The sequence below is a fragment of the Pseudorca crassidens genome, chromosome 1 (assembly GCF_039906515.1).
Source record: "Pseudorca crassidens isolate mPseCra1 chromosome 1, mPseCra1.hap1, whole genome shotgun sequence".
Taxonomy (NCBI): domain Eukaryota; kingdom Metazoa; phylum Chordata; class Mammalia; order Artiodactyla; family Delphinidae; genus Pseudorca; species Pseudorca crassidens.
The window spans coordinates 4847311-4874876 of NC_090296.1; the positions used below are offsets into that span (position 1 = coordinate 4847311).

At 35.9% G+C, this 27566-nt stretch overlaps 3 long non-coding RNA genes, 19 other non-coding genes and 1 pseudogene across 23 annotated transcripts; all 23 read right to left on the minus strand.

The window, feature by feature from the left end:
• Window position 1: 1 nt before the first annotated feature.
• On the minus strand, window positions 2–76 carry LOC137207783 (small nucleolar RNA SNORD113/SNORD114 family). Its single transcript, XR_010935250.1, has one exon. It is a non-coding gene; the product is annotated as a small nucleolar RNA SNORD113/SNORD114 family (small nucleolar RNA).
• Window positions 77–332: 256 nt separating this feature from the next.
• Window positions 333–4351, minus strand: LOC137218545 (uncharacterized). The gene is made up of 4 exons (XR_010940736.1): window positions 3430–4351; window positions 2473–2556; window positions 1319–1404; window positions 333–493 (listed from the first exon to the last, which is right to left on the minus strand). It is a non-coding gene; the product is annotated as an uncharacterized lncRNA (long non-coding RNA).
• LOC137207776 (small nucleolar RNA SNORD113/SNORD114 family) lies at window positions 917–988 on the minus strand. Its single transcript, XR_010935244.1, has one exon. It is a non-coding gene; the product is annotated as a small nucleolar RNA SNORD113/SNORD114 family (small nucleolar RNA).
• LOC137207820 (small nucleolar RNA SNORD113/SNORD114 family) lies at window positions 1888–1961 on the minus strand. The gene has a single exon (XR_010935290.1). It is a non-coding gene; the product is annotated as a small nucleolar RNA SNORD113/SNORD114 family (small nucleolar RNA).
• On the minus strand, window positions 3048–3111 carry LOC137207843 (small nucleolar RNA SNORD113/SNORD114 family; annotated as a pseudogene).
• A 54-nt stretch (window positions 4352–4405) lies between the features above and the next one.
• On the minus strand, window positions 4406–8019 carry LOC137222562 (uncharacterized). Its single transcript, XR_010942499.1, has 5 exons — window positions 7936–8019; window positions 6968–7041; window positions 6010–6087; window positions 5050–5131; window positions 4406–4499 (listed from the first exon to the last, which is right to left on the minus strand). It is a non-coding gene; the product is annotated as an uncharacterized lncRNA (long non-coding RNA).
• Window positions 4645–4719, minus strand: LOC137207735 (small nucleolar RNA SNORD113/SNORD114 family). The gene has a single exon (XR_010935229.1). It is a non-coding gene; the product is annotated as a small nucleolar RNA SNORD113/SNORD114 family (small nucleolar RNA).
• On the minus strand, window positions 5622–5698 carry LOC137207786 (small nucleolar RNA SNORD113/SNORD114 family). Its single transcript, XR_010935251.1, has one exon. It is a non-coding gene; the product is annotated as a small nucleolar RNA SNORD113/SNORD114 family (small nucleolar RNA).
• Window positions 6581–6652, minus strand: LOC137207875 (small nucleolar RNA SNORD113/SNORD114 family). Its single transcript, XR_010935344.1, has one exon. It is a non-coding gene; the product is annotated as a small nucleolar RNA SNORD113/SNORD114 family (small nucleolar RNA).
• Window positions 7558–7629, minus strand: LOC137207742 (small nucleolar RNA SNORD113/SNORD114 family). Its single transcript, XR_010935232.1, has one exon. It is a non-coding gene; the product is annotated as a small nucleolar RNA SNORD113/SNORD114 family (small nucleolar RNA).
• Window positions 8020–8499: 480 nt separating the features above from the next.
• LOC137207950 (small nucleolar RNA SNORD113/SNORD114 family) lies at window positions 8500–8571 on the minus strand. The gene has a single exon (XR_010935389.1). It is a non-coding gene; the product is annotated as a small nucleolar RNA SNORD113/SNORD114 family (small nucleolar RNA).
• A 4421-nt stretch (window positions 8572–12992) lies between these two features.
• On the minus strand, window positions 12993–13064 carry LOC137207929 (small nucleolar RNA SNORD113/SNORD114 family). The gene has a single exon (XR_010935375.1). It is a non-coding gene; the product is annotated as a small nucleolar RNA SNORD113/SNORD114 family (small nucleolar RNA).
• Window positions 13065–14421: 1357 nt separating this feature from the next.
• On the minus strand, window positions 14422–14496 carry LOC137207939 (small nucleolar RNA SNORD113/SNORD114 family). Its single transcript, XR_010935378.1, has one exon. It is a non-coding gene; the product is annotated as a small nucleolar RNA SNORD113/SNORD114 family (small nucleolar RNA).
• A 563-nt stretch (window positions 14497–15059) lies between these two features.
• LOC137207753 (small nucleolar RNA SNORD113/SNORD114 family) lies at window positions 15060–15134 on the minus strand. Its single transcript, XR_010935236.1, has one exon. It is a non-coding gene; the product is annotated as a small nucleolar RNA SNORD113/SNORD114 family (small nucleolar RNA).
• Window positions 15135–16017: 883 nt separating this feature from the next.
• Window positions 16018–16089, minus strand: LOC137207748 (small nucleolar RNA SNORD113/SNORD114 family). The gene has a single exon (XR_010935235.1). It is a non-coding gene; the product is annotated as a small nucleolar RNA SNORD113/SNORD114 family (small nucleolar RNA).
• A 1550-nt stretch (window positions 16090–17639) lies between these two features.
• Window positions 17640–17714, minus strand: LOC137207793 (small nucleolar RNA SNORD113/SNORD114 family). Its single transcript, XR_010935253.1, has one exon. It is a non-coding gene; the product is annotated as a small nucleolar RNA SNORD113/SNORD114 family (small nucleolar RNA).
• Window positions 17715–18595: 881 nt separating this feature from the next.
• Window positions 18596–18667, minus strand: LOC137207716 (small nucleolar RNA SNORD113/SNORD114 family). The gene has a single exon (XR_010935218.1). It is a non-coding gene; the product is annotated as a small nucleolar RNA SNORD113/SNORD114 family (small nucleolar RNA).
• Window positions 18668–19058: 391 nt separating this feature from the next.
• Window positions 19059–22153, minus strand: LOC137222597 (uncharacterized). 2 transcript variants are annotated; one of them, XR_010942530.1, is made up of 4 exons: window positions 21871–22153; window positions 20760–21569; window positions 20029–20106; window positions 19059–19128 (listed from the first exon to the last, which is right to left on the minus strand). It is a non-coding gene; the product is annotated as an uncharacterized lncRNA (long non-coding RNA). The 2 variants fall into 2 exon arrangements; XR_010942520.1 differs by having other exon boundaries at window positions 20760–22153.
• LOC137207778 (small nucleolar RNA SNORD113/SNORD114 family) lies at window positions 20251–20323 on the minus strand. The gene has a single exon (XR_010935245.1). It is a non-coding gene; the product is annotated as a small nucleolar RNA SNORD113/SNORD114 family (small nucleolar RNA).
• On the minus strand, window positions 22093–22167 carry LOC137207727 (small nucleolar RNA SNORD113/SNORD114 family). Its single transcript, XR_010935227.1, has one exon. It is a non-coding gene; the product is annotated as a small nucleolar RNA SNORD113/SNORD114 family (small nucleolar RNA).
• Window positions 22168–23046: 879 nt separating this feature from the next.
• On the minus strand, window positions 23047–23118 carry LOC137207722 (small nucleolar RNA SNORD113/SNORD114 family). Its single transcript, XR_010935219.1, has one exon. It is a non-coding gene; the product is annotated as a small nucleolar RNA SNORD113/SNORD114 family (small nucleolar RNA).
• Window positions 23119–24711: 1593 nt separating this feature from the next.
• On the minus strand, window positions 24712–24786 carry LOC137207838 (small nucleolar RNA SNORD113/SNORD114 family). Its single transcript, XR_010935322.1, has one exon. It is a non-coding gene; the product is annotated as a small nucleolar RNA SNORD113/SNORD114 family (small nucleolar RNA).
• Window positions 24787–27250: 2464 nt separating this feature from the next.
• On the minus strand, window positions 27251–27324 carry LOC137207893 (small nucleolar RNA SNORD113/SNORD114 family). Its single transcript, XR_010935366.1, has one exon. It is a non-coding gene; the product is annotated as a small nucleolar RNA SNORD113/SNORD114 family (small nucleolar RNA).
• Between the last annotated feature and the right edge of the window lie 242 nt (window positions 27325–27566).

Genomic DNA, 27566 nt, shown 5'->3' on the forward strand with positions numbered 1-27566 from the left:
ATTGGACCTCAGCGTTCCAGATACATATTATTCGTCATCAGTGACTCACACACTAGCATTTATCATCATCAATCCAGAAAAGATGACTTTCTCTTCATTCATTCTATATCATTTATTGGTTAATTCATTAATTCACTAATTACAACTTTAAAACAATATGATTCACAAAACGCCAAGAAGTCCTTGTTATTCCTGATATGTATCTTGAGTCATTCTCAAATCAATGTATCTTTGTTATTAATTATACAACTTTTCATAAATGCTTTAATCATTGTGATTCTATTAATCACATATTTGTTACAAGGACACATTGGACTTTCTGGAATATTTTTAATTCTTTTTGTTAACATAATGAAGACCCTTAACAAAACATCCAAACCAAGGAAAGAATTTGCTTATTACTCACATAGATCTCTGGGATCCTAAAACACAGATCCTATCCTAAGGCTGTCAATCAAGGAAAGGTCCTTAAATCAGGTCCACTGTATTGCTTCTGAGGAGAAGAGGGAAGAACAGATGATCAAAATGGTTGAGACATTCTCTCCACTGATCATTGATTGCTTTTACCTTTCATTTAATCAATCCTTAGGCAATCATTAATTTGGTGTGAATATTCATTTCTCTTAAGAAAATGAACAAGTTTGACCCTTGACCAGATTATGAACATTATGTAAGACTTTTATTCCCTTAGAAAACAGTTAACAGTCATATACCATTCATATATTTATATAATGGCCAATGCTTCATGCATTCATCTTTACTGATTTATATAATTATTTATAGATTCTCTCATTTATCCAATTATAATAATAGATGAAAATGCATGCACATAAGCAACAAATCAAGATCTCGGTATATTCCTGACATCTGTCTATAGAATACCTTCAAATAATGAAAATGGACTAGATTAATTTTATTGGGCCTCAGAGTTCCAGACACACACTCATCGTATGTGACTCACATGCTGCCAGTAGTCATCATTAATCCAGTACAGTATCTCTTTTTCTTCATTCCTTTCCACACTATTTATGGGTCAATTCATAATTCGGTAATTATAATTTTTAAAATGGTTATTCATCGGAACCACCGAAGAGCTTAGAAATATCTTATATTTAGAATCATTCTCGTGTCAACATCTTTCATTAATAACTCTCATTTTTCATTTTATGAATGAATCAATATAGTACTTCATATTAATCCCATTATTTCACACTGGGCTATTTGGATTTCATTGATTATATTTCACAACTTGCAATAATATAGTCAATAGCCTTAAATAAAATATTGAAACTAAGGCCAAAATTTGTCTATTACTCACGTGGTCTCCACAGTCCTAACACGTGAATGCAACCAGAGCTCTCAGGACCACAGAAGAATCCTTCAACCAGCTTAAGTGCTCCCATTCTAAGGAGTACAGAGCAGAAAAGATGATAAAAAATTTCAGACCTTATCTCCATTGATCCTTGTTATCCACATTTCATTTACTCATTTAAGCATTCATGAATTTTTCATAGTGTAGTATTTTTTTCTCTTAACAAAAGAAAACCTTAAACTTGAGACTGACCCAGAACAATAATGTTGACTCTTACTTATCAGTGTCTGTATGATCCTTTCAGCAAAAGGGCAAGACACTTATTCACTTATTGCTTAAAGGGCATGAATGTTTTCTATTTTATTAATAATATTTCTTGCCTGACCACATATGATCCTGGTGGACAATGCTTCACCTTCTTCTTTTCATCTTTTTTTTACATTTTTTCAGGGCTCAATTACTGATTTATTATTATTAATACATCTAACCCCAAAAATGGAATATGATGCTTGTATTTTCCTAACATCGACCCATGGGGTCATTTATAACAGAACATTGGCTAGATTTTGCATTGTGTGGAATCAGGGTTACAGACACATGGTATTCACCATATATGACTCCTATGCCTCCAGTCATCATCAGTGGTCCAGGAGGGGCTCTTTTCTCCAGTATCGTCTACATCTGTTTATTGATTAATTCACTATTATTTAAATGACTCCCCTGGTAGTCCAGTGGTTAAGACTCCATGCTCCCCATGCAGGGGGCCCGGGTTTGATCCCTGGTCAGGGAACTAGATACCGCATGCCACAACTAAGAGCTCACATGCTGCAACTAAAAATGCTGCAACTAAAGATACTTAACGCTGCAACTAAGACCCGGCATAGCCAAATAAATAAATATTTTAAAATAAATAAATAAACATAAGTCACACAAATAAATCATGAGTAAGACCCTTAAATATCCCTAACATCTATCTAAACCATCATCTCCCCTGACACTCAACTCTCTCATTAACTGAGCTCAGTGTTTCATATATGGATTAATGATCATATTCCTTGACTTTGGCAAGTTTGGACTTCTACTATATTTTTTAACAATACAGTAAGTGTCTTTTTAAAAATACGGCTCAATCCAAGACATGAACACTGACTACTACTCACATTGTTCTCCATCCTCCTAACACAGATGCAACCATAGGGCTCCTGAGCATGCAAGATGCTTAGATCAGCTCAAGGGCATCCATTCTGAGGAGTACAGGGCAGAGCACATGATAAAAAATTGAGAACTAATCTCCACTGATCCTTGCTTCTGCATTTCATTTTTCAGTGGTTTAGACAATCATTAATTTGGAGTATATTTATTTCAATTTCTCTTAAGAAAATGAACTTAAAACTTGACGCTGACCAAGAAAATGAGCAGTGATTATTACTACAATTGTCCATCTTTCTCTTAGTCAAAGATTTTTCATGTACCATTTATTTCTCTTTGGACTTCACTGTTTTCAAATTTACTAATATTGTTTCTTCTATCACCACATATGTTTATAATTGGACAATATTTCACTGCCTTCATCTTTATTTATTTATATGCTTGTTTATTGCTTATTTGATTAACCCAATTATAAAATATAAAGAAAATGCATAAACATAAAGACCAAAAACAAGTCCCTTGTATATATCAGGCAAGTGTCTCTAGAATCAACTCAAATAGGACAATGGACTAGATTCCATTTGCATCGGACATCAGACTTCCAGTCATCGTACACGACTCATTCGCCACCAATAGTCATCATCGATCCAATATTGTCCCTCTTTTTCTTCACTCATTTCTACATGGTTTATTGACTAATTCAGAAAAATCAATCATAATAATTTAAAACAGTTTATTCACAAAAAGGGTTAGGCCTTATTTATTCTGTAAATAATTCATTCTCACAGCAGAGTATCTTTCTTAAAAATAATGATGCCGTTTTTCATCTAAGCAGTATTCAATATATATCACTGAGCTACAGTTGGCCTTCTTTTATTCTGTATGGAACTTTCAAATAAAACAGTGAATAATGCACAGGAAAAAAAAAAATCACTGAAACTGAGACAAGAAATTTGACTATTACTCACATTGGTTCCTGTGAATCTAACACAGCGATGCAATCATAAGGTGCATGACCATGGAATCATGGTTAATCAGCTCAAACATGTCCATTTTCAGAAGTACAATGCACAGCAGATGTTTAAAAAAAAGGAAAATGTATTGCGATTGATTCTTGCTTTCTAGATTTATAGTACACAAATCATGAAGAATTTATAACTTTTTCATAATTTAGAGAATTTTTCTATGAACAAAAAGAACCTCAAACTTGAGAATGACACAGATCAATAAAACTGACACTTAATCATCACATCTGTATGATGCTTGGTCAAAGAGGTGACACCATTGATCCATTCATTTCCTAATGGGCATCAGTGCTGGCAATCTTCATTACTATTTCTTGGCTGACAATATATTTTCATAGGTACCTAATAATTTACCTTTTCTTCTTAAGCTATTATTTATATATCTTTAATGGTTCTATTATTTACCCATTAATAATACTAAATCAAAATCTATTAACCCAAACTAAGAGCATGACTTTATATATTTCAAACATGTGTCCATAGGACGAAATCAATGTAGAAAATAGAGTGTGTACACTTCTTGGTCCTCAGGCTTCCAGATACTTATGGTTCCTTGCCCATTAATGCCTCATCCTCTACCCATCTTCATCGTTGGTCCCCTTGGGTCCAATTTTAGTTCATTCATTGGTACATCTCTATCAACTAAATCATTACATTATTAATACTAATGAAAGAAAAACATGAATACCCCAAACCCAAGAACCAGACCAGCGAATATCCCTAACTTCTCTCCAAACATTATCACCATACATGAGATCTCCTTGGTTAATGAATTTCCAGGTTCTAGATTATCACTTCATCAGCATAAGCTCTCATGGTTATTTATCAACAGGCCATCATCAACCCTTTGATATATATCGATTATGTTTGAAAATACAATGAAAACACTTAAACCAATTCCCCAAACCAAGAGAGGAACACTGGCCATTACTCACCTGGGTCTCTGTCCCATAGCAACCCGAAAAGGAGAGCCTTGATCACAATGGAGGCTGAAATCACCTTGAGCTACTATTCTGAAAAGTACCAAACAGAGAAGGTGATGACCGAGATTGAGACTTTCTCTCCTTTGATCCGCAGATTTCTTGATTGATGTTTTCATTGGCTTAATTAGCACAACCAATGAACATGCATGAAAAGAAAGACCACATTTCTTGTGTATTGGACCTCAGAGTTCGAGACACGTATTATTCATCATCGATGACTCATACGCCGGCATTTATCATCACTGATCCAGAAAAGATGAATGTCTCTTCATTCTATATTGTTAATTGATTAGTTCATTGATTCACTAATTATAATCTATAACTCTATGAGTCACAAAACCCAACAAGGCCTTGATACCACTAACATGTCTCTAGAAAGATACTCACATAATTATATCTCTTTCATATTTATGATCAGTTTTTCAAATCTGCATTAATCAATATAATGCTTCATATTAATCTCTTTATTATCAATAGGATAAAAATAGCCTTCTTTAATTATACTTCAAATATTTTATTAATACAGTAAATATGTTAGAAAAACCACCCAACCCAAGACTACAAATTTGATTTTGCTCACACTGGTCTCTTGGCTCCTAAAACAAAGATGCCATCCTAGGCTGGTGCTCAAGGAAGAATCTTTCAGGTCCAGTGTGTCCACTCTGAGGAGTATAAAGCAAAGCAGATGATAAAAATGGTGGAGACACTCTCCACTTACCCTTACTTCAACATTCACACAGATATTTAGGCAATCATTAATTTAGTGTATGTATTAAGTCTGTTGAAAACGAACCACTTCAATCTTGCCACTGAGCCAGAATATGAAGGTTGTCTACAAATTATCCTGTCTACCTCATTCTTACCCTAAGTGGTAATGGTCATGTACCATTCATTACTAATTGAACTTCAGGGTTTCCATGATATATTAATAATATTTCTTGTCTCACCACATATTTTGGTAATTGGAAAGTGTTTTACTCCATTCATTGTTAGTTTTAATTATATATTTATTTATAGATTCTCATAGTATCCAATTATAATAATAGAATGAAATGCATGAACACAAAGACAAAAAACAAGCCCCTCATTTATTCCTAACATTTGTCTATAGGACACCTTCTCAAGTTGAGAATGGACAAGCTTAATTTAATATTGGACCTCAGAGTTCCAGACATGTATTCATCATATACAACTCATATTGATGATGACCAGAAATCATCATCGATCCAGTACTGTTCTTATTTCTACATACATTTCTATTTCTTTATTGATTAAATTAAAAACTCACTAATAATTTTAGCAGTACAATTCAAAAAACCCAAGAAGACCCCTGATGTACATAGAATTATTCTCAGTGTAATACATATCTACTAAGAGTCTCAGTTTTCCATATATGCATTAATCAATATGATGGTTTGTATATCCATACTCAATACTGAGATACAGCTGCCTTCTTTATTTATATTCCACATTCCAAACAATACAGTGAATTACTTTAATAAAAAAGCAAACTGAAAAAAGAACTTCAACTATTACTCACATTAATCTTCATCCTCCTATTATACAGAAGCAACCACAGAGCTCATGTTCATGGAAGATGCTAAATGATGCATTCATTCTGGAGAGTACAGAACATGAAAGATAATAAAAATATTGAGACCTAATCACCAGTGATCCTTGTTTTCTACATTTCATTTAGTCAGTATTTAGATATTTATGAGTTTTTCTTATTCTCTCTATTTTTTGTCTTGTTAAAAGAAAAAACACAACCATTTGGCTAAAGCAGAACAATTAAACTGATGCCTACTTATGCATTTCTATCTAATCTTGGTCAAATAAGTGACCCTCACCCATTTATCTAATGGGCATCAGTGTTTTCAATGTTTATTAACCATATCTTTTGCCTCACAAAATACGTTCAATTTGGACCATGCTTCACCGTATTCTTTCCTTACATGTTAATTTATATTTGCTTAATGGTTCCATCACAGATCCATTAATACTAACAAATCTAAATCCATGAAATCAATACAAGAATATGATCTTTAAATATTCCTGACCTCTTTCTACAAAAGCAATTTCAAAGAGGGAGAGACTACTTATGTTCTGGGTTGGACCTCAGAGTTTCAGACATGTTTTCATCGTTCAGGACTCTTCCCGAAACGATCATCATCATTGGTCCACGACTGAGTCTCTTCTCTTCATACATTTGTATATTTGCATTGATTAAATCATTAATTAGTTGATAATAACCCCAAGAATAAGACCCTTCAATATCCCTAATTCTCAGTTTAAGAATCATTTCCCATTAAGGGTCCACCTCTTGCATTATTCAACCTCAATCCTGCCCACTATCAATTATTCAAAATAATATTTCTTCTCAGATTTATCATTGAACTATGAATAATTTTTGATTAATTTAATACTTTTTAATAACACCATGAGTACCCTCAAACACATCACCTAATCCAAGAACACCAACCTTGCCTGTTATTTACCTTAGTTACTTTCTGACACAGAAGCAGCAGGACAACTGAGCACAGCAGAAGCTGAAGTAGGGGGAACATCTGTCCTGAAGAGTAACAAGCAGACAAGGTGATAAAAATATTCAGATTTATCCATCTATTTATTTATTCTCCATTCATCCAATATTCCGCTATTCATTTGCACAGTAATTTAGTCATTTACTAAATTATGGTAATTATTTATTTGTTTTTTCCTTAATGAATCAAATGTCAAAGTGCTTACTGACTCAGTCAGTAACTAATACCTATCATTTTCTATATCACTCTTAACCAAAGAGATAACATCTTTATATAACTTTTTACCTAAAAACGTCTTTTCAATATATATTAATGTATTTGTATATAATAGTAATTTTTGACTAACCACATATTTTTATTATTGAAAAGCCTTCATATTCATCATTATTTAATTTACAAATTTGTATATTGACTACTTCATTGATCCAATCATAAAAATTTTTTAAATGCATGGTCGTAATAACCAAAACAAATATCTTTGTATATTCCTAACCTCTGCCTATAGAATCACTTCAAACAAGACAATGGAATAGATTCCATTTGCATTGGACCTCAGAGTTCCAGACACGTATTCATCGTACACGACTCTTACGCCACGGGTAGTCATCACTGATCCAATATTGACCCTCTTTTCTACATACATTTTTATTTCTTTATTGTATAAATCACAAATTCACTGATAATTTTAGCATTACAAAAAAAAACAAGAGCACTGATGTATATGGAATTATTCTTAGTTTAATATATGTCTCATATTAATGCTCAGTTTTCCATATATGCATTAATCAATATAATGGTTTGTAATAACATACTCAACACTGAAATGCAGCTACCTTCTTTACTCATATTCCACATTTCTTAACGATACAGTGAATTTCTTTAATAAAAAAAAAACTGAAAAAAGAACTTCAACTATTACTCACATTAATCTCCATCCTCGTATTATACAGAGGCAACCACAGATCTGGTGACCATGGATGATTCTAAACCATCTCTAGTGCATTCATTCTGAGTACAAAACACAGAAGATGATGAAAATACTGAGACCAGAAGCCACAGATCCTTGTTTTTGGAATTTCATATACTCAGTATTTAATTATTTATTAGTTATTGTTTTTCTATTTATTTTTTACCTTATTAAAGAAAAACCTAAATCTTTAGTCTGAAAAAGAATAATTTAATGATTCTTACATAGGCATGTCTATAGAACTCTGGTCAAGGAGGTGACCCTCACCCATTTATTTAATGGGATTCAGAATTTTCAGTTTTTATTCACAATATCTTTTGCTTCAACAAAGGTGTTCATATGAGAAAAATACTTCACCCTATTTTTCCTTATACATTTATATTTGCTTAATGAGTCCATCACAGATCAATTACAAAAAACAACTATAACTCTATGAAGTCAATAAGAATATGATCTTTTGGTATTCCTGACATCTCCCTATACAATTTTAATGAAGGAAATAGACTACTTATGCTCTGTGTTGGACCTCAGAGTTTCAGACATGTTTTCATCACTAAGGACTATTCCTGGAACGATCATCATACTTCGTCCATGAATATGTCTCTGTTCTTTGTTCATTTCTATTTGTTTATTAACTGATCAAGTAATCCATTCACAAACATTTTTAAATTCTATTATCTGCAAAACCCAAAAAGAGCATGATATCCCTACTGTGTAAATAGTTCAATTTCATATCAATGAAACTCTTTTTTGAATTAGATGCTGTTTTCATTTATTTATTAATCATTTAATGTTTCATCAAATTCTCTATTTCTTATTGAGCTTGGCCATCTACTATTCTGTATGGAAATTTTGAACTTTACCCTTAATACACACACACACACACACACACACACACACACACACACACACAAACACAGAAATCAACAAAACCATGAGAAAAAAAAATATGATTAAATATTTCTTAATAGATCTTTATTGGAGTATAATTGCTTCACAATACTGTGTTAGTTTCTGTTGCACAACAAAGCAAATCAGCCATATGCATACACATGTCCCCATATCCCCTCCCTCTTGAGTCTCCTTCCCATCCTCCCTACCCCACCCCTCTAGGTCATCGCAAAGCACCGACCTGATCTCCCTGTGCTATGTTGTTGTTTCCCACCAGCCAAATATTTTACATTCGGTAGTGTATATATGTCAATGCTACTCTCACTTCGCCCCACCTTCGCCCTCCCACCCCATGTCCAAAAGTCTATTTTCTATGTCTACCTCTTTATTCCTGCTCTGCATCTAGGTTCATCAGTACCTTTTTTCTTTTAGGTTCCATATATATGCGTTAGCATACGGTGTTTGTTTTTCTTTCTGACTTACTTCACTCTGTATGACAGACTCTAGGTCCATCCACCTCACTACAAAACTCAATTTTGTTTCTTTTTATGGCTGAGAAATATTCCATTGTTTACATGTGCCACGTCTTCTTTATCCATTCATCTGTCGATGGGCATTTAGGTTGGTTCCATATCCTGGCTATTGTAAATAGTGCTGCAATGAACATTGTGGTGTATGTCTCATTTTGAATTATGTTTTTCTCAGGGTATTTGCCCAGTAGTGGGATTGCTGGGTCATATGGTAGTTCTATTTTTAGTTTTTTAAGGAAACTCCATACTGTTTTCCATAGTGGTTGTATCAATTTACATTCCCACCAACAGTGCAGGAGGGTTCCCTTTTCACCACACCCTTACCAGCATTTACTGTTTCTAGATTTTTTGATAATGGCCATTCTGACCAGCATGAGGTGATACCTCATTGTAGTTTTGATTTGCATCTCTCTAATAATTAGTGACGTTGAGGATCTTTTAATGTGCCTGTTGGCCATCTGTATGTCTTCCTTGGTGAAATATCTATTTAAGTCTTTGGCCCATTTTTTAACTGGATTGTTTTGTTTTTTTTGATATTGAGTTCCATGACCTGTTGTATATTTTGGAGATTAATCCTTTGTCTGTTGTTTCATTTGCAAATATTTTCTCCCATTCTGAGGGTTGTCTTTTTGTCTTGTTTATGGTTTCCTTTTCTGTGCAAAAGCTTTTAAGTTTCATTAAGTCCCATTGTCTAGTTTTGTTTTTATTTCTGTTACTCTAAGAGGTGGGTGAAAAAGATCTTGCTGTGGTTTATGTCAAAGAGTGTTTTTCCTATGTTTTCCTCTAAGAGTTTTATAGTGTCTGGTCTTATGTTTAAGTCTTTAATCCATTTGGAGTTAAGTTTTGTGTATGGTGTTAGGTAGTGTTCTAATTTCACTCTTTTACATGTAGCTGTCCAGTTTTGCAGCACCACTTACTGAAGAGGCTGTCTTTTCTCCATTGTATGTTCTTGCCTCCTTTGTCGTAAATTAGGTGCCCATATGTGTGTGGGTTTATCTCTGGGCATTCTATCCTATACCATTGATCTATATTTCTGTTTTTCTGCCAGTACCATACTGTCCTGATTACTGTAGCTTTGTGGTATAGTTTGAAGTCAGGGAGCCTCATTCCTCCAACTCCGTTTTTCTTTCTCAAGATTGCTTTGGTTATTCAGGGTCCTTTGTGTTTCCATACAAATTGTAAAATTTTTTGTTCTAGTTCTGTGAAAAATGCCAGTGGTAGTTTGATAATAGGGATTGCATTGAATCTGTAGACTGCTTTGGGTAGTATAGTCATTTTCACAATATTGATTCTTCCAACCAATTGATCGGAAGATCAACTGATCGCCTCCTTAGGAAGATTTATTCCTAGATATATTATTCTTTTTCTTGCAATGGTAAATGGGAGTGTTTTCTTAATTTCTCTTTCTGATTTTTTGTTGGTGGTGTATAGGAATGCCAGAGATTTCTGTGCATTAATTTTGTATCCTGCAACCTTACCAAATTCATTGATTAGTTCTAGTAGTTTTCTGGTGGCATCTTTAGGATTTTCTGTGTATAGTATCATGTCATCAGCAAAGTTACAGTTTTCCTTCTTCTTTTCCAATTTGTATTACTTTTATTTCTTTTTCTTCTCTGACTGCTGTGGTTAGGACTTCCAAAACTATGTTGAATAAGAGAGGTGAGAGTGGACATCCTTGTCTTGTTCCTGATCTTAGTGGAAATGCTTTCAGTTTTTCACCATTGAGTATGATGCTTGCTGTGGTTTTGTCATATATGGCCTTTATTATGTTGAGGCAGGTTCCCTCTATGCCCATTTTCTGGACAGTTTTTATCATAAATGGGTGTTGACTTTTGTCAAAAGCTTTTCTGCATCTATTGATATGATCATATGGGTTTTATTCCTTATTTTGTTAATGTGGTGTTCACATTGATTGATTTGCATATATTGAAGCATCCTTGCATCCCTGGAATAAACCCCACTTGATCATGGTGTATGATCCTTTTAATATGTTGTTGGATTCTGTTTGATAGTATTTTGTTGAGGATTTTTGCATCTATGTTCATCAGTGATATTGGTCTATAATTTTCTTTTTTTGTGATATCTTTTTCTGGTTTTGGTATCAGGGTGATGGTGGCTTCGTAGATTGAATTTGGGAGTGTTTGTGCCTCTGAAATTTTCTGGAAGAGTTTTAGAAGGATGGGTGTTAGCTCTTCTCTAAATGTTTGATAGAATTAGCCTGTGAAGCCATCTGGTCCTGGGCTTTTGTTTGTTGGAAGATTTTTAATTACGGTTTCAATTTCACTACTTGTGATAGGTCTGTTTATAGTTTCTAATTCTTTCTGGCTCAGTCTTGGAAAATTGTACTTTTCCAAGAATTTCCATTTCTTCATGGTTGTCCATTTTATTGGCATATAGTTGTTTGTGGTAGTCTGTTATAATCCTTTGTATTTCTGCACTGTCTGTTGTGATTTCTCCTTTTTCATTTCTAATTTTATTGATTTGCATCCTCTCCCTTTTTTTCTTGATGAGTCTGGCTAAGGGTTTATCAATTTTGTTTATCTTCTCAAAGAACCAGCTTTTAGTTTTATTGATCGTTGCTATTGTTTTCTTCGTTTCTATTCCATTTATTCTTGCTCTGATCTTTATGATTTCTTTCCTTCTACTGACTTTGGATTTTCTTTGTTCTTCTTTCTCTAGTTGTTTTAAATGTAGAGTTAGATTGTTTATTTGAAATGTTTCTTGAGGTGAGAGTGTATTGCTCTAAACTTCCCTCTTAGAACTGCTTTTGCTGCATCCCATAGGTTTTGGGTCGTTGTGTTTTTATTGTCATTTGTTTCTATGTATTCTTTTATTTCTTCTTTGAGTTCTTCAGTGAACTTTTGGTTATTAAGTTTAGCCTCCATGTATTTGTGTTTTTTACAGTTTTTTTCCGTAATGGATTTCCAGTCTTATAGCTTTGTGGCCAGAAAAGATGCTTGATATGATTTCAATTTTCCTAAATTTTCCAAGGCTTCATTTGTGACCCAAGATGTGATCTATCCTGGAGAATGTTCCATGTGCACTTGAGAAGAAAGTGTAATCTGTCACTTTTGGGTGGAATGTTCTATAAATATCAATTAGATCTATCTGGTCTGTTGTGTCATTTTAAAGCTTGTGTTTCCCTATTTATTTTCTGTTCAGATAATCTGTCCATTGGTGTAAGTGGGGTGCTAAAGTCCTCTACTATTATTGTGTTACTGTCAATTTCCCTTTCATGGTTGTTAGCATTTGCCTTATGTATTGAGGTGCTCCTATGTTGGGTGCATAAATATTTATAATTGTTATATCTTCTTCTTGGATTGATCCTTTGATCATTATGTAGTGTCCCTCCATATCTCTTGTAAGAGTCTTTATTTTAAAGTCTATTTTATCTGATACGAGTATTGCTACTCCAGCTTTCTTCTGATTTCCATTTGCATGAAATATCTTTTTTTCATCCCTTCACTTTCAGTCTGTATGTGTCACTAGGTCTAAAGTGGGTCTCTTGTAGATAGCACTGGTCTCCTGGCTCCTAAAAAAAGATGCCACCCAAGGCAGATGCCCAAAGAAAAATCCTTACATTAGCTTTGAATAGGACATCAAAGTTACAGACACAAATTCAACTTTCATAACCCATAAGCCACTAGGAGTAATCAGCCATACAATGTAACTTCTGTGACCTCAAGTATTTGGGCATTGTTTATTGAATAATTCAATACATCACAAAATAATTGAAAGTGCTATTAAACACAAAACCTAAGGATAATCATGATATCCCTATTCTGTAAATAGTTCATTCTCACGGCAATGAATCTCTTCTGTGAATTATGATGCTGCTTTTGTATTTTTTTTTCAGCTATGTAGTAATCAACTAATGCTTGAAAAATGCAACATTTAAAACTGAGGTGCATTGGCTTTATGTTATCCTATATGGATCTTTCTAAAAATAAACTGAGTGTACGCTCAGAGGAAGGAAAAAGACTAAAAGAAAAGCAAGAAATTAGATTATTGATTACATGGGTTCCTGCAGTTATATGATGCATCGCCATGGAATCGATCTATTATGGCCCTTCCTTCTCTTTGCTTATTACTACATTGTTTACTGATTGAAGAAATAAATCTCTCATAAATATTGGAAAACCTATTAATCACAAAACCTAAGGGCAGTCATGATATCCCTCTTAGCAAAAGAGTTCATTCTCACAGCAGTACATCTCTCCTGTAAACCATGATGCTGGGTTTGTGTTGATTTGTTTTGTATTGTTTTGATTTGTTTGTTTTTTCCATCTGGGCAGTAATCAATTAATGTTTCATAAAATGTAACATTTATCACTGAGCTGCATTGGCCTTACTTTTCCTGTATGTATCTCTCCAATAATACACTCAATGCACACACAGAGGGACAAAAAAAATAACGGAAACCATGACATGAAATTTATTACCCACATGGGTTCCAGCAATCATAAGGTGCATCACCATGGAATACTGATAGCTTAATCAGCTTGAACATGTCCATTTTAATCAGTAGAAAGCACAGTCAATGAAACAAAAAAGAGAAAGAAAAAGGAAACTGTATGGACATTGATGCTTTCTGTCCAAATTTAGAGTTCTCAGTATTCACGAATTGATCACTCTTTCATAATGCAGAGATTTTTCTTATTCTACAATCAAAAATACCCTCGAACTTGAGAGTGTTCCAGAACAATAAAATTGAATCTTAATTATTCACATCTAAATGATGCTTGGAAACAGCTGACCTCCTAGGTCCATTTGTTATTAACGGTCCTAACTGATGGAAATATTTAGGATTGCTTCTTGCCAAACCCCATGTGTCCACAGTAGACAATAATGGACCTTTTCTTCTTAATCTACTATTTATATATTTTGAAGTGTTCTATCACTGATCGATTAATAGTATGAAATATAAATTGAGTGACGCAAAGTAGGAGCATGATTTTATATATTCCGAACATCTGTCCAAGGGAAGAAATCAATGTAGAAAATGAAGTATGTATCCTTTCTTGGACCTCAGGATTCCAGATACTTATAGTTCCTTGGCCATGCCTCATCCTCTACAGAACATCATCGTTGGTCCCCTTGGGTCCAATTTTAGTTCATTCATTGATACATCACTATCAATTAAATCATTACATCATTGATATTAATGAAAGAAAGACACGAAAAAACAAAACCCAAGAACAGTATACCCACGAACATCCCTAATTTCTCTCCAATCACTATCACCATACATGAGATCTCTTTCCTTAATGCATTTCCAGTATCTAGGTGATCACTTCATCAGCATAAGCTATCATGTCTTGTTTTTAAATGGCCATATCATCAACCCTTTAATATATATTGATGACTTTTGAGAATACAATGAAAACACTTAAATCAATTCTCCAAACCAAGGCAGAAACCTTGGCCATAACTCACCTGGGTCTCTGTCCTATAGCAACCTGAGAAGGAGAACCTTGATCACAATGGAGGCTGAAATCACCTTGTGCTTCTATTCTGAAAAGTACCAAACAGAGAAGGTGTCGACTGAGATTGAGACTTTCTCTCCATGAATAGGCAGATTTGTTGACTGATGCTTTCTTTGGCTCAATTAGCAAAACCAATGAAAAAGCATGAAGAGAAAGATCACATTTCTTTTGTATTGGACCTCAGAGTTCCAGACACATATTATTCATAATCAGTGACTCATACGCTGGCATTTATCATCATCAATCCAGAAAAGATGAGTTTCTCTTCATTCTATATGTTTCACTGAAGCATGCGCTAATTCACTAATGCCAGTTATGACCCTCTAGGGTTCGCAAAACTCAGTGAGGCCTTGATATCTCTCACTTGTCTCTATAACCATTCTCACATCATTATATCTCTCTCATATTTAGTATCTGGTTTTTGCTTCACAAGAGTTCCTGTTAATCAATGGGATAAAGATGCCCTCCTTTAATTTTCTTTCATCCATTTGGTTAGCATAGTCATTACTTTTAGCAAAAGCGCCCACCCCCAGACTAGGAACTAGATGATGCTCACACAGGTCTCCTGGCTCCTACGACCATGATGCCATCCTAGGCTGGCCCTTGAGGATGAGTCCTCGTTTCTAGTCCAGTGCATCCATTCTGAGGATTATAAAGCGAAGCAGATTATAAAAATGGTGGAGACACTCTCCACTCATCCTTGCTTCCACATTCACATCGTTACTTAGGCTATCCCTAACATAGCAGGTATGTGAGACCTGTTGAAAAGGAACAACTTCAATCTTGCCTCTGCGCCAGAATATGAAGGTTGTCTACCACTTCCCCTGGTCCCCTTCTCCTTACGCTAAGTGGTAACAGTCATGTCCCATGGCTTTAAAATTGAAATCCTGGCTTTCCTTGACATATTAATGGTATATCTTGTTTCCACCCATATATCCATGAATAGAAATTGTTTTCCGTCATTTTTCTTTATTTTAATTCATATATTTATGAAGAGGGCCTCAGTTTTTCATTTGCACAAACAAAATGAAAAGGCATGAACACAAAGACTGCAAAGGAGCCCCTCATTCATTCCTGACCTCAGCCCCTAGGGTCACTTCCAATAGGACAATGGACTAGATTCCATTTGCATCGGACCTCAGAGTTCCAGACATGTATTCATCATACACGACTGGTACGCCACCAGTAATCATCATCAATCCAATAGTGTCCCTCCTTCTCTTCATTATTTCTACATTGTGTACTGATTAAGGTAATAAATCTCTCATAAATACTGAAAAGCCTATTAATCACAAAACCGAAGGGCAGTCATGATTTCCCTCCTCTCTCCATAGTTCATTCTCACAGCAGTGTGTCTCTCCTATAAATCATGATGCTGATTTTGTGTTGTTTTGTTTTGTTTTGTTTTATTTTTTTAATTGGGGCAGTAATCAATTAATGTTTCATAAAATGTAACATTTATCACCGAACTGCACTGGCCTTTTGTTTTCCTATATGAATATCTCGAATAATACCTTGAATGCACACCCAGGCAGACAAAAATAAACGGAAACCATGACAAGAAATTTGCTTATTACTCACATGGGTTCCTGCAATCATAAGGTACCTCACCATGGAATACTGATAGCTTGCTCAGCTCAAATGTGTCCATTTTAATCAATAAGAGCACAGTCGATGAAACAAAAGAGAGAGTAAGGAAACTTATGAACATTGATGCTTTCTTTCCACAGTTAATGTTCTCAGTCATGAGGAACTGACCACTCTTTCATAATGAAGAGATGTTTTTTTCTACAGAAAATAATACCCTTAAACTTGAGAGTGGCCAAGAACAATAAAATTGACTCAGTTATTCACATCTACATGACTCTTGGCCAAACAGTTGACCTCCTAGGTCCAATTGTAATTAAGGGGCATAAGGGGTGGAAATTGCCCACGTGTGTCCACATTTGGCAATAAATGACCATCTCTTCTTAATCTACTATTTACATATTTTGAATGGTTCTATCATTGATCGATTAAAAGTATTAAATATAAATTTAGTAAACCAAACTAAGAGCATGACTTTATATATTCTGAACATCTGTCCATAGGAAGAAATCAAAACAGAGTACGTATCGTATCCTTGGCCCTCAGGCTTCCAGATACATATGGTTCCTTGCCTATGCCTCATCCTCTACCCACCTTGTTTGTTGGTCCCCTTGGGTTCAATTTTAGTTCGTTCATTGACATATCTCTATCAATTAAATCATTATATCATTGATATTAATGAAAGAAAGACACGAATATCCAAAACCCAAGAACAAGACCTGCGAATATCCATACGTTCTCTCCAATCACTATCACCATACATGAGATCACTTTCCTTAATGAATTTCCAGGATCTAGATGATTATTTCATCAGCATAAGCTCTCATGGCTTATTTTTCAACAGGCATCATCAACCCTTTGATATATATCAATGACTTTTGAGAATGTAATGAAAACACTTAAACCAATTCCCCAAACCAAGACAGGAGCCCTGGCCATAACTCACCTGGGTCTCTGTCCCATAGCAAACTGAAAAGGAGAACCTTGATCACAATGGAGGCTGAAATCTCCTTGAGCTTCTATTCTGAAAAGTACCAAACAGAGAAGGTGATCACCGAGATTCAGACTTTCTCTCCATAGATCCGAAGATTTGTTGGCTGATGCCTTCACAGGCTCAATTAGCATAACCAAAGAAAACACATAAGAAAGACCACATTTCTTTTCTATTGGACCTCACAGTTCCAGACACGTATTATTCGTCATCGATGACTCATGCACTGGCATTTCTCATCATCGATCCAGAAAAGATGACTTTCTCTTATTCTATATGTTTCACTGACTCATGTGTGAATTCACTAAGGCCAATGTTGACACTCCAGGGTTTGCAAAACACACTGAAGCCTCGATATCACTCACCTGTCTCTAGAACCATTCTTACATCATTATATCTCTCTCATATTTACTATCTGGTTTTTGCTTCACACAGTTCCTTGTTTATCAATAGGAAAAAGAGTCCCTCCTTTTAATTTTCATTAACCCATTTTGTTAGCGTAGTCATTACTATTAGTGAAAACACCCACCCTCAGATTAGGAACCAGATGATGCCTACAATGGTCTCCTGGTTCCTATGACCAAGATGCCATCCTATGCTGGCGCTCAAAGAATAATCCTCCTGAGGTCCAGTGCATCCAGCCTGAGGAGTATAAAGCAAAGCAGAAGATAAAAACGGTGGAGACACTCTCCACCCATCACTGCTTCCAAATTCACATCGTTATTTAGGCAATACCTAATGTAGCAGATGTGTGAAATCTGTTGAATAAAAACCACTTCAATCTTGCTGCTGTGCCAGAATATGAGGGATGTCTACCGATTCTCCTGCCCCCCTTCTCCTTGCCCTAAGTGGTAACAGTCATGTGCCATGGCTTTCCAATTGAAACTCAGGCTTTCCTTGACATATTACTGGTATAGCTCATCTCCACCCATATTTCCATGATTGGAAATTGTTTTCTGCCATTCGTCTTTATTTTTATTCACATATTTATGAAGAGAGACTCAGTTTTTCAGTTGTATGAACAGAATGAAAAGGCATGAACACAAAGACTACAAAGAAGCCCCTCATTCATTCCTGACCTCAGCCCCTAGGGTCACTTGCAATAGCACAGCGGACTAGATTCCATTTGCATCGGACCTCAGAGTTCCAGACACGTATTCATCATACACGACTCATACGCCACCAGTAGTCATCATCTATCCAATACTGTCCCTCCTTCTCTTTGCGTATTTCTACATTGTGTACTGATTGAGGCAATGAATCTCTCATAAATATTGAAAACCCATTAATCACACAACCTAAGGGCAGTCAGGACTTCCCTCTTCTCTCCATAGTTCATTCTCACAGTAGTATTCTCTCCTGTAAATCACGATGCTGGTTTTGGGTTGTTGTGGTTTGTTTTGTTTTGTTTTGCTTTGCTTTGTTTTTTTCATGAGGCAGTAATCAATTAATGTTGCGTAAAATGTAACATTTATCACCAAGCTGCACTGGCTTTCTGTTTTCCTATAGGGATCTTTCCAATAATACACTGAATGCAACACAGAGGGACAAAAAAATAACGGAAACCATGACATGAAATTTGATTATTACTCACATGGGTTCTGGCAATGATAAGATGCCATCACCGTGAAATACTGATAGCTTGCTCAACACAAATGTGTCCACTTTAATCAGTAGAAAGAACAGTCGATGACAGAAAAGAGAGAGAGAGAAAAGAAACTTTATGGACCTTGACGCTTTCTTTGCAGATTTAATGTTCTCAGTCATGGAGAATTGATCACTCTTTCGTAATGCAGAGATTTTTCTTTTTCTACACACCAAAATACCCTCAAACTTCACAGCGACCCAGAACAATAAAACTGACTCTTAATTATTCACATCTAAATGATGCTTGGCCAAAAAGTTGACCTCATAGGTCCATTTGTTATCAATGGGCATCAGTGGTGGTAATCTTTAGGATTACTTATTGCTGGAACACGTGTCCAATGTAGGCAATGATTGACCTTTTCTTCTTAATATACTATTTCCATATTTTGAACCATTCTATCACTGATCTATTAATAGTATGAAATCAGAATTGTGTAACCCAAACAAAGGGCATGACTTTATATATGCCGGACACCTGTCTATAAGAAGAAACCAATGGAGAAAACAGAGTATGAATCCTTCTTGGCCATCAGGCTTCCAGATACTTATGGTTCCCTACCCAGGCCTCATCCTATACCCAAATTGATCGTTGGTCCCCTTGGGTCCAATTTTATTTCATTCATTGATATATATCAATTAAATCATTACATCAGTGATACTAATGAACAAAAGACATGAATACCCAAGACCCGCGAATATCCCTAACTTCTCTCCAATCACTATCACCATACATGAGATCACTTTCCTTAATGAACTTCCAGGATCTAGATGATCACTTCTTCAGCATAAGCTCTCATGGCTTGTTTATCAACAGGCCTTCGTCAACCCTTTTATATATATTGATGACTTTTACAAATACAATAAAAACAGTTAAACCAATTCCCCAAACCAAGACAGGAAACCTGGCCATAGCTCACCTGGGTGTCTGTCCCATAGCAACCTGAAAAGGAGAACCTTGATCACAATGGAGGCTGAAATCTCCTTGAGCTTCTATTCTGAAAAGTACCAAACAGAGAAGGTGATGACGAGATGGAGACTTTCTCTCCATGGATCTGCCTATTTGTTGATTGATGCTTTCATTGGCTCAATTCACATAACCAATGAAAACCAATGAGGAGAAAGACCACATTTCTTTTGTATTGGACCTCAAAGTTCCAGTCACATATTATTCATCACCGATGACTCATGCTGGCATTTATCATCATTGATCCAGAAAAGATGACTTTCTCTTCATTCAATATGTTTCACTGATTCACGCGTTACTTCACTAATGCCAATTTTGACACTCTAGGTTTTGCAGAACCCAGCAAGGCCTCAATGTCGCTCACCTGTCTCTAGAACCATTCTCACATCATCATATCTCTCTCATATTTATTATCGGCTTTCTGCTTCACAGCAGTTCCTTGTTTATCAGTGGGATAAAGATGCCCTCCTTCGATTTTCTTTCACCCATTTTGTTAGCATAGTCATTACTTTTAGTGAAAACACCCACCCCCAGACTAGGAACTAGATGATGCTCACACGGGCTCCCATGACCAAGATGCCATTCTAGGCTGGTACTCGAGGACAAAGCCTCTTTTTTTGTCCAGTGCATCCACTCTGAGGAGTATGAAGCAAAGCAGAAGATAAAAATGGTGGAGACACTCACCACTCATCCCGGCTTCCACATTCCCATTGTTATTTAGGCAATCTCTAACACAGCGGATATGTGAAATCTGTTGAAAAGAAACCAGTTCAATCTTGCCGGTGTGTCATATTATGAAGTTTTTCTACCCATTATCCTGGCCTGCTCCTCCTTACTCTAGTGGTAACAGTCATGCGCCATGGCTTTCTAATTGAAATTCAGGCTTTCCTTAATATATTAATGGTATATCTCGCCTCCACCCATATTTCAATGATTGGTAATTGCTGCCGTTAATTTTTTTTTATTCATATATTTATGAAGACAGCCTCAGTTTTTCAATTGTTGAACAGAATGAAAAGGCATGCATACAAAGACCACCAAGAAGCCCCTCATCATTCCTGACCTCTGCCTCTAGGGTCACTTCCCATAGGACAATGGACTAGATTCCATGTGCACTGGAACTCCTAGGTCCACTTGTTATTAATGGGCATCACTGGTGGCCGTCCATAGGATTACTTCTTGCTGAAGCACATGAGTCCACAGTAGGCAATAATTGACCTTTTCTTCTTAATCTACTATTTACTTATTTTGAAGGGTTCTATCTCTGATCGATTAATAGTATGAAAACTAAATTGAGTAACCAAAATAAAAGCATGACATCATATATTCCGAACATCTGTCCATAGGAAGAAATCAATGTAGAAAATAGAGTACGTATCCTTCTTTGCCGTCCGGCCTCCAAATACTTATGGCTCCTTGCCGATGCCTCATCGTCTACCCATCTTCATCGTTGGTCCCCTTGGGTCGGATTTTACTTCATTTATTTATATATCTCTATCAATTAAATCATTACTTTAGTGATACTAATGAAAGAAAGACACAAATACCCAAAACCCAAGAACAAGACCTGCGAATATCCCTAACTTCTCTCCAGTCACTACCACCATACATGAGATCTCTTTTCTTAATGAATTTCCAGGATCTAGATGACCACTTCATCAGCATAAGCTCTCATGGCTTGTTTTACAACGGGCCATCATCAACCCTTTGAAATATGTCAATGAGTTTTGAGAATACAATGAAAGCACTTAAATCAATTCCCCAAACCAAGACAGGAACCCTGGACAAAGCTCACCTGGGTCTCTGTCCCATAGCAACCTGAAATGGAGAAACTTGATCAAAATGGAGGCTGAAATTACCTTGAGTCTCTATTCTAAAAAGTACCAAACAGAGAAGGTGATGACGAGATGGAGACTTTCTCTCCATGGATCAGCAGATTTGTTGCTTGATGCATTCATTGGCTCAGTTAGCATAACCAATGAAAATGCATGAAGAGAAAGACCACATTTCTTTTGTATTGGACCTCAGAGTTCCAGACACGTATTATTCATCATCGACGACTCATACGCTGGCATTTATCATCATCGATCCAGAAAAGATGACTTTCTCTTCATTCTGTACGGTTCACTGATTCATGCATTAATTCACTAATGCGAATTTTGACACTGGGGTTCGCAAAACCCCATGTGGCCTCGCTATCGCTCACCTGTCTTGAACTATTCTCACACCATTATATCTTTCTCATATTTATTATCAGCATTTTGCTTCACAACAGTTCCTTGTTTATCAATGAGATAAAGATACCATTCTCTCATTTTCCTTCACCATTTTGTTAATATACTCATTACTTTTAGGGAAAACACCCATCCCCAGACTAGGAACTAGATGATGCTCACAAGGGTCTCCTGGCTCCTACGACCAAGATGCCATCCTAGGCTGGCACTCAAGGAAGAATCTTCATTTCTGGTCCAATGCATCCACTCTGAGGTGTATAAAGCAAAGCAGAAGATTAAAATGGTGGAGACACTCTCCACTCATCCCTGCTTCCACATTCACATCATTATATAGGAAATCCCTAATGTAGTGGATATACGAAAGCTTTTGAAAAGGAACCACTTCAATATTGCCTCTGTGCCAGAATATGAATGTTGTCTACCACTTCTCCTGGCCCCCACCTCATTACCGTAAGTGGTAACAGTCATGTGCCATGGCTTTGTAATTGAATTTCAGGCTTTCCTTGATATATTAATCGTATATCTCATCTCCACCCAAATTTCTGTGACTGGAAATTGTTTTCCATCATTCATCTTTAGTTTTATTCATATATTTATGAAGAGAGCCTCAGTTTTTCAATTGTACAAACAGAATGAAAAGGCATAAACACAAAGACTGCAAAGAAGACCCTCATTCATTCCTGACTTCAGCCTCTAGGGTCACTACCAATAGGACAATGGACTAGATTCCATTTGCATCAGACCTCAGAGTTCCAGACACATATTCATTGTACATGACTCATACGCCACCAGTAGTCATCATCGATCCAATAGTGTCCCTCCTTCTCTTCACGTATTTCTACATCGTGTACTGATTGAGGCAATAAATCTCTCATAGGTATTGAAAACCCTACTAATCACGAAACCTAAGGGCAGTCATGATATCCCTCTTCTCTCCATAATTTATTCTCACAGCAGTGTGTCTCACCTGTAAATCACAATGCTGATTTTGTCTTGTTGTGGTTTGTTTTGTTTTGCCTTGTTTTTTTCATTGGGGCAGTAAGCAATTAATATTTCATAAAATGTAACATTTATCACTGAGCTGACTGGCCTTCTGTTTTCCTATAGGGATGTCTCTAGTAATATACTGAATGCATACACATAGGGACAAAATAATAACAGAAACCATGACATGAAATTTGATTATTACTCACATGGGTTCCTGCAATTATAAGGTGCCTCACAATGGAATACTGAAGGCTTGATCAGCTCGAACATGCCCACTTTAATCAATAGAAAGCACAGTCGATGAAACAAAAGAGAGAGAGAGAAAGGAAACTTTATGGACTTTGATGCATTCTTTCCAGATTTAATGTTCTCAATCATGAGGAATTGGTCACTCTTTCATAACGCAGAGATTTTTCTTTTTCTACAAACAAAAATACCGTCAAACTTGAGAGCACCCCAGAACAATAAAATTGACTCTTAATTATTCACATCCACATGAAGCTTGGCCAAACAGCTGACCTCCTGGATCCATTTGTTATTAATGGTCATCACCAGTGGAAATATTTAGGATTGCTTCTTGCCAGACCACATGTGTCCACAGTAGGAATTAACTGACTTTTTCTTCTTAATCTACTATTTACATATTTTGAACGGTTCTATCACTTATCGATTAATAATATGAAATCTAAATTAAGTAACCCAAACTAAGAGCATGATGTTATATATTCTGAACATCTGTCCATAGGAAGAAATCAATGTAGAAAACAGAGTACGTATCCTTCTTGGCCCTCAAATTCCAGATACTTATAGTTCCTTGCCCATGCCTCATCCTCTACCCACCTTGTTTGTTGGTCCCCTTGGGTTCAATTTTAGTTCGTTCATTGACATATCTCTATCAAATAAATCATTATACCATTGATACTAATGAAAGAAAGACATGAATACCCCAAACCCAAGAACAAGACCTGCAAATATCCCTAACTTCTATCCAATCACTATCACCATACATGTGATCTCTTTCCTTAATGCATTTCCAGGATCTAGATGATCACTTCATCAGCATAAGCTCTCATGGCTTATTTTTCAACGGGCCATCATCAACCCTTTGATATATATCGATGACTTTTGAGAATACAATGAAAACACTTAAACAAATTTCCCAAACCAAGACAGGAACCCTGGCCATGACTCACCTGGGTCTCTGTCCCATAGCAACCTGAAGAGGAGAAGCTTGATCAAAATGGAGGCTGAAATCGCCTGAGCTTCTATTCTGAAAAGTACCGAACAGAGAAGGTAATGACCGAGATTGAGACTTTCTCTCCATGGACCAGCAGATTTGTTTACTGATGCTTTCATTGGCTCAGTTAGCATAACCAGTGAATACGCATGAAGAGACAGACCACATGTCTTGTGTATTGGACCTGAGAGGTCCAGACATGTATTATTCGTCATCCACGACTCATGCGCTGGCATTTATCATCATCGATCCAGAAAAGATGACTTTCTCTTCATTCTATATGTTTCACTGATGCATGCGTTACTTCACTAATGCAAATTTTGACACTCTAGGGTTTGCAAAACCCAGCGAGACCTCGATATCACTCACCTGTCTCTATAACCATTCTCACATCATTATATCTCTCTCATATTTATTATCAGGTTTTTGCTTCACAACAGTTCCTTGTTTATCAATGGGATAAAGATGTCCTCCTTTAATTTTCTTTCACTCATTTTTTTTAGCTTAGTCATTACTTTTTGAGAAACCACCCATCCCCAGACTAGGAACTAGATGATGCTCACATGGGTGTCCGGGCTCCTATGACAAAGATGCCATCCTAGGATGGCACTCAAGGAAGAATCCTCATTTCTGGTCCAGTGCACCCACTCTGAGGAGTATAAAACAAAGTAGAAGATAAAAATGGTGGAGACACTCTCCACTTATCCCTGCTTCCGCATTCACATCATTATTTAGGCAATCCCTAATGTTGAGGATATGTGAAATCTGTTGAAAAGGAATCTTCAATCTTGCCACTGCGCCAGAATATGAAGGTTGTCAACCACTTCTCCTGACCCTCGTCCTTACCCTAAGTGGTAACAGTCATGTCCTTTGGCTTTATAATTGAAATTCTGGCTTTGCTTGACATATTACTGGTATATCTTTTTTTAAAAAACATCTTTATTGGAGTATAATTGCTTTACAATGGTGTGTTAGTTTCTGCTGTATAGCAAAGTGAATCAGCTATACATATACATTTGTCCCCATATCTCTTCCCTCTTGCATCTCCCTCCCACCCACCCTCCCTATCCCACCCCTCTAGTCGGTCACAAAGCACCGAGCTGATCTCCCTGTGCTATGCGGCTGCTTCCCACTAGCTATCTATTGTCTCCACCCATATTTCCCGTAATTGGAAATTGGTATTTTTTTGCTCACCTAATATTTTAAATTTTTTATTTGAGTATAATTCAACATAGTTTTGGAAGCCGTAACCACTGGTATCAGAGAAGAAAAGAATTAAAAGTGATCCAAATTGGAAAAGGGAATGTAAAACTGTCACTATTTGCCAATGATATTATATTATACATACAAAATCATATATATGATACCGGAAAACTAGTAGAGCTCTTCAATGAACTTGGAAAAGTTGCAGGATTCAAAATTAATACACAGAAATCTCTTGCATTACTATACTCTAACAACGGAAGTTCATAAATAGGGATTACGGAAACAATCATATTTACCGTTGCATCAAAAAGAATAAAATAGCTAGGAATAAACCTTCGTAAGGAAGCCAAAGACCTGTAATTAGAAAACTATAAGATGCTGATGAAAGAAATAAAAGATGACACAAACAGATGATGAGATATACCATATTCTTGGATGAAAGAATCAATATTCTGAAAATGGCTACATATCCAAAGATATCTACAGATTCAATGCAATCCTTATCAAATTACCAATTTTTTTTTCAGAATTAGAACAAAAAACTTTACAATTTGTATGGAAATACAAAAGACCATGAATAGCCAAAGCAATCTGGAGAAAGAAAAACAGATCTGAAGAAATCAGGCTCCCTGACTTCAGACTCTTCTAGAAAGCTATAGTCATCAAACAGTATGGTACCGGCACAGAAACAGAAATATAGATCAATGGTACAGGATAGAAAGTCCAGAGATAAACCCACGCATTTATGGTCACCTAATCTATGACAAAAGTGGCAAGTATACATATACAATGGAGAAAAGACAGTCTCTTCAATAAGTGGTGCTGGGAAAACTGGACAGCTACATGTTGAAGAATGAAATTAGAACACACCCTAGCACCATACACAAAAATAAACTCAAAATGGATTAAAGACCTAAATGTAAGGCCAGATAGTGTAAAACTTTTAGAGGAAAACATAGGGAGAACCCTCTGTGACACAAATTGCAGCAAGATCTTTTTTGATCCATCTCCTAAACTAATGAACATAAAAACAGTAATAAACAAATGGGACCTAATTAAACTTAAAGGCTTTTGCACAGCAAAGGAAACCATTAACAAAACGAAAAGAAAACCCTCAGAATGGGGGAAAATATTTGCAACCAAGCAATTAACAAGGGATTAGTCCCCAAAATATACAAACAGCTCATGCAGCTCTGATTCATTTTGTTGTGCAGTGGAAGCTAACACAACATTGTAAAGCAACCATGCTCCAATACATATTAATTTAAAAAATAATAAATAACAACAACCCAATCAAAAAATGGGCATAAGATCTAAATAGACATTTCTCCCAAGAAGGTATACAGATCATTCACCTTTATTTTTAATTACATATGTATTTATAGATTCTCCCATTTTCCTATTTTAATAATAGAATGAAAAATATGAACACAAGACCAAAGTAAGCTCCTCATTTATTCCTGCCTATAGGATGCCTTCTTGAGTTGAGAATGGAATAGATTAATGTAATATCGGACCTCAAAATTCCAGACAAGTATTCACTTTATATCACTCATACTGATGAACAGAAATCATCATCGATCCAACATTGGTCCTTTTTCTATATACACATCTTTTTTTTGATTAAATAAAAAATTCACTAATTATTTTTAGCAGTACAATTCAAGAAAAAAATACAAAAAGCCTTCATCTATATAGAATAATTATTACTTAAATATATATCTCTCTTTAATACATCGTTTTCTATATATGTATTAAACCATATAGTGGGTTTTATATCCATACTCAACACTGAGATGCAGTCTCCTTCTTTACTTATATTCCTCA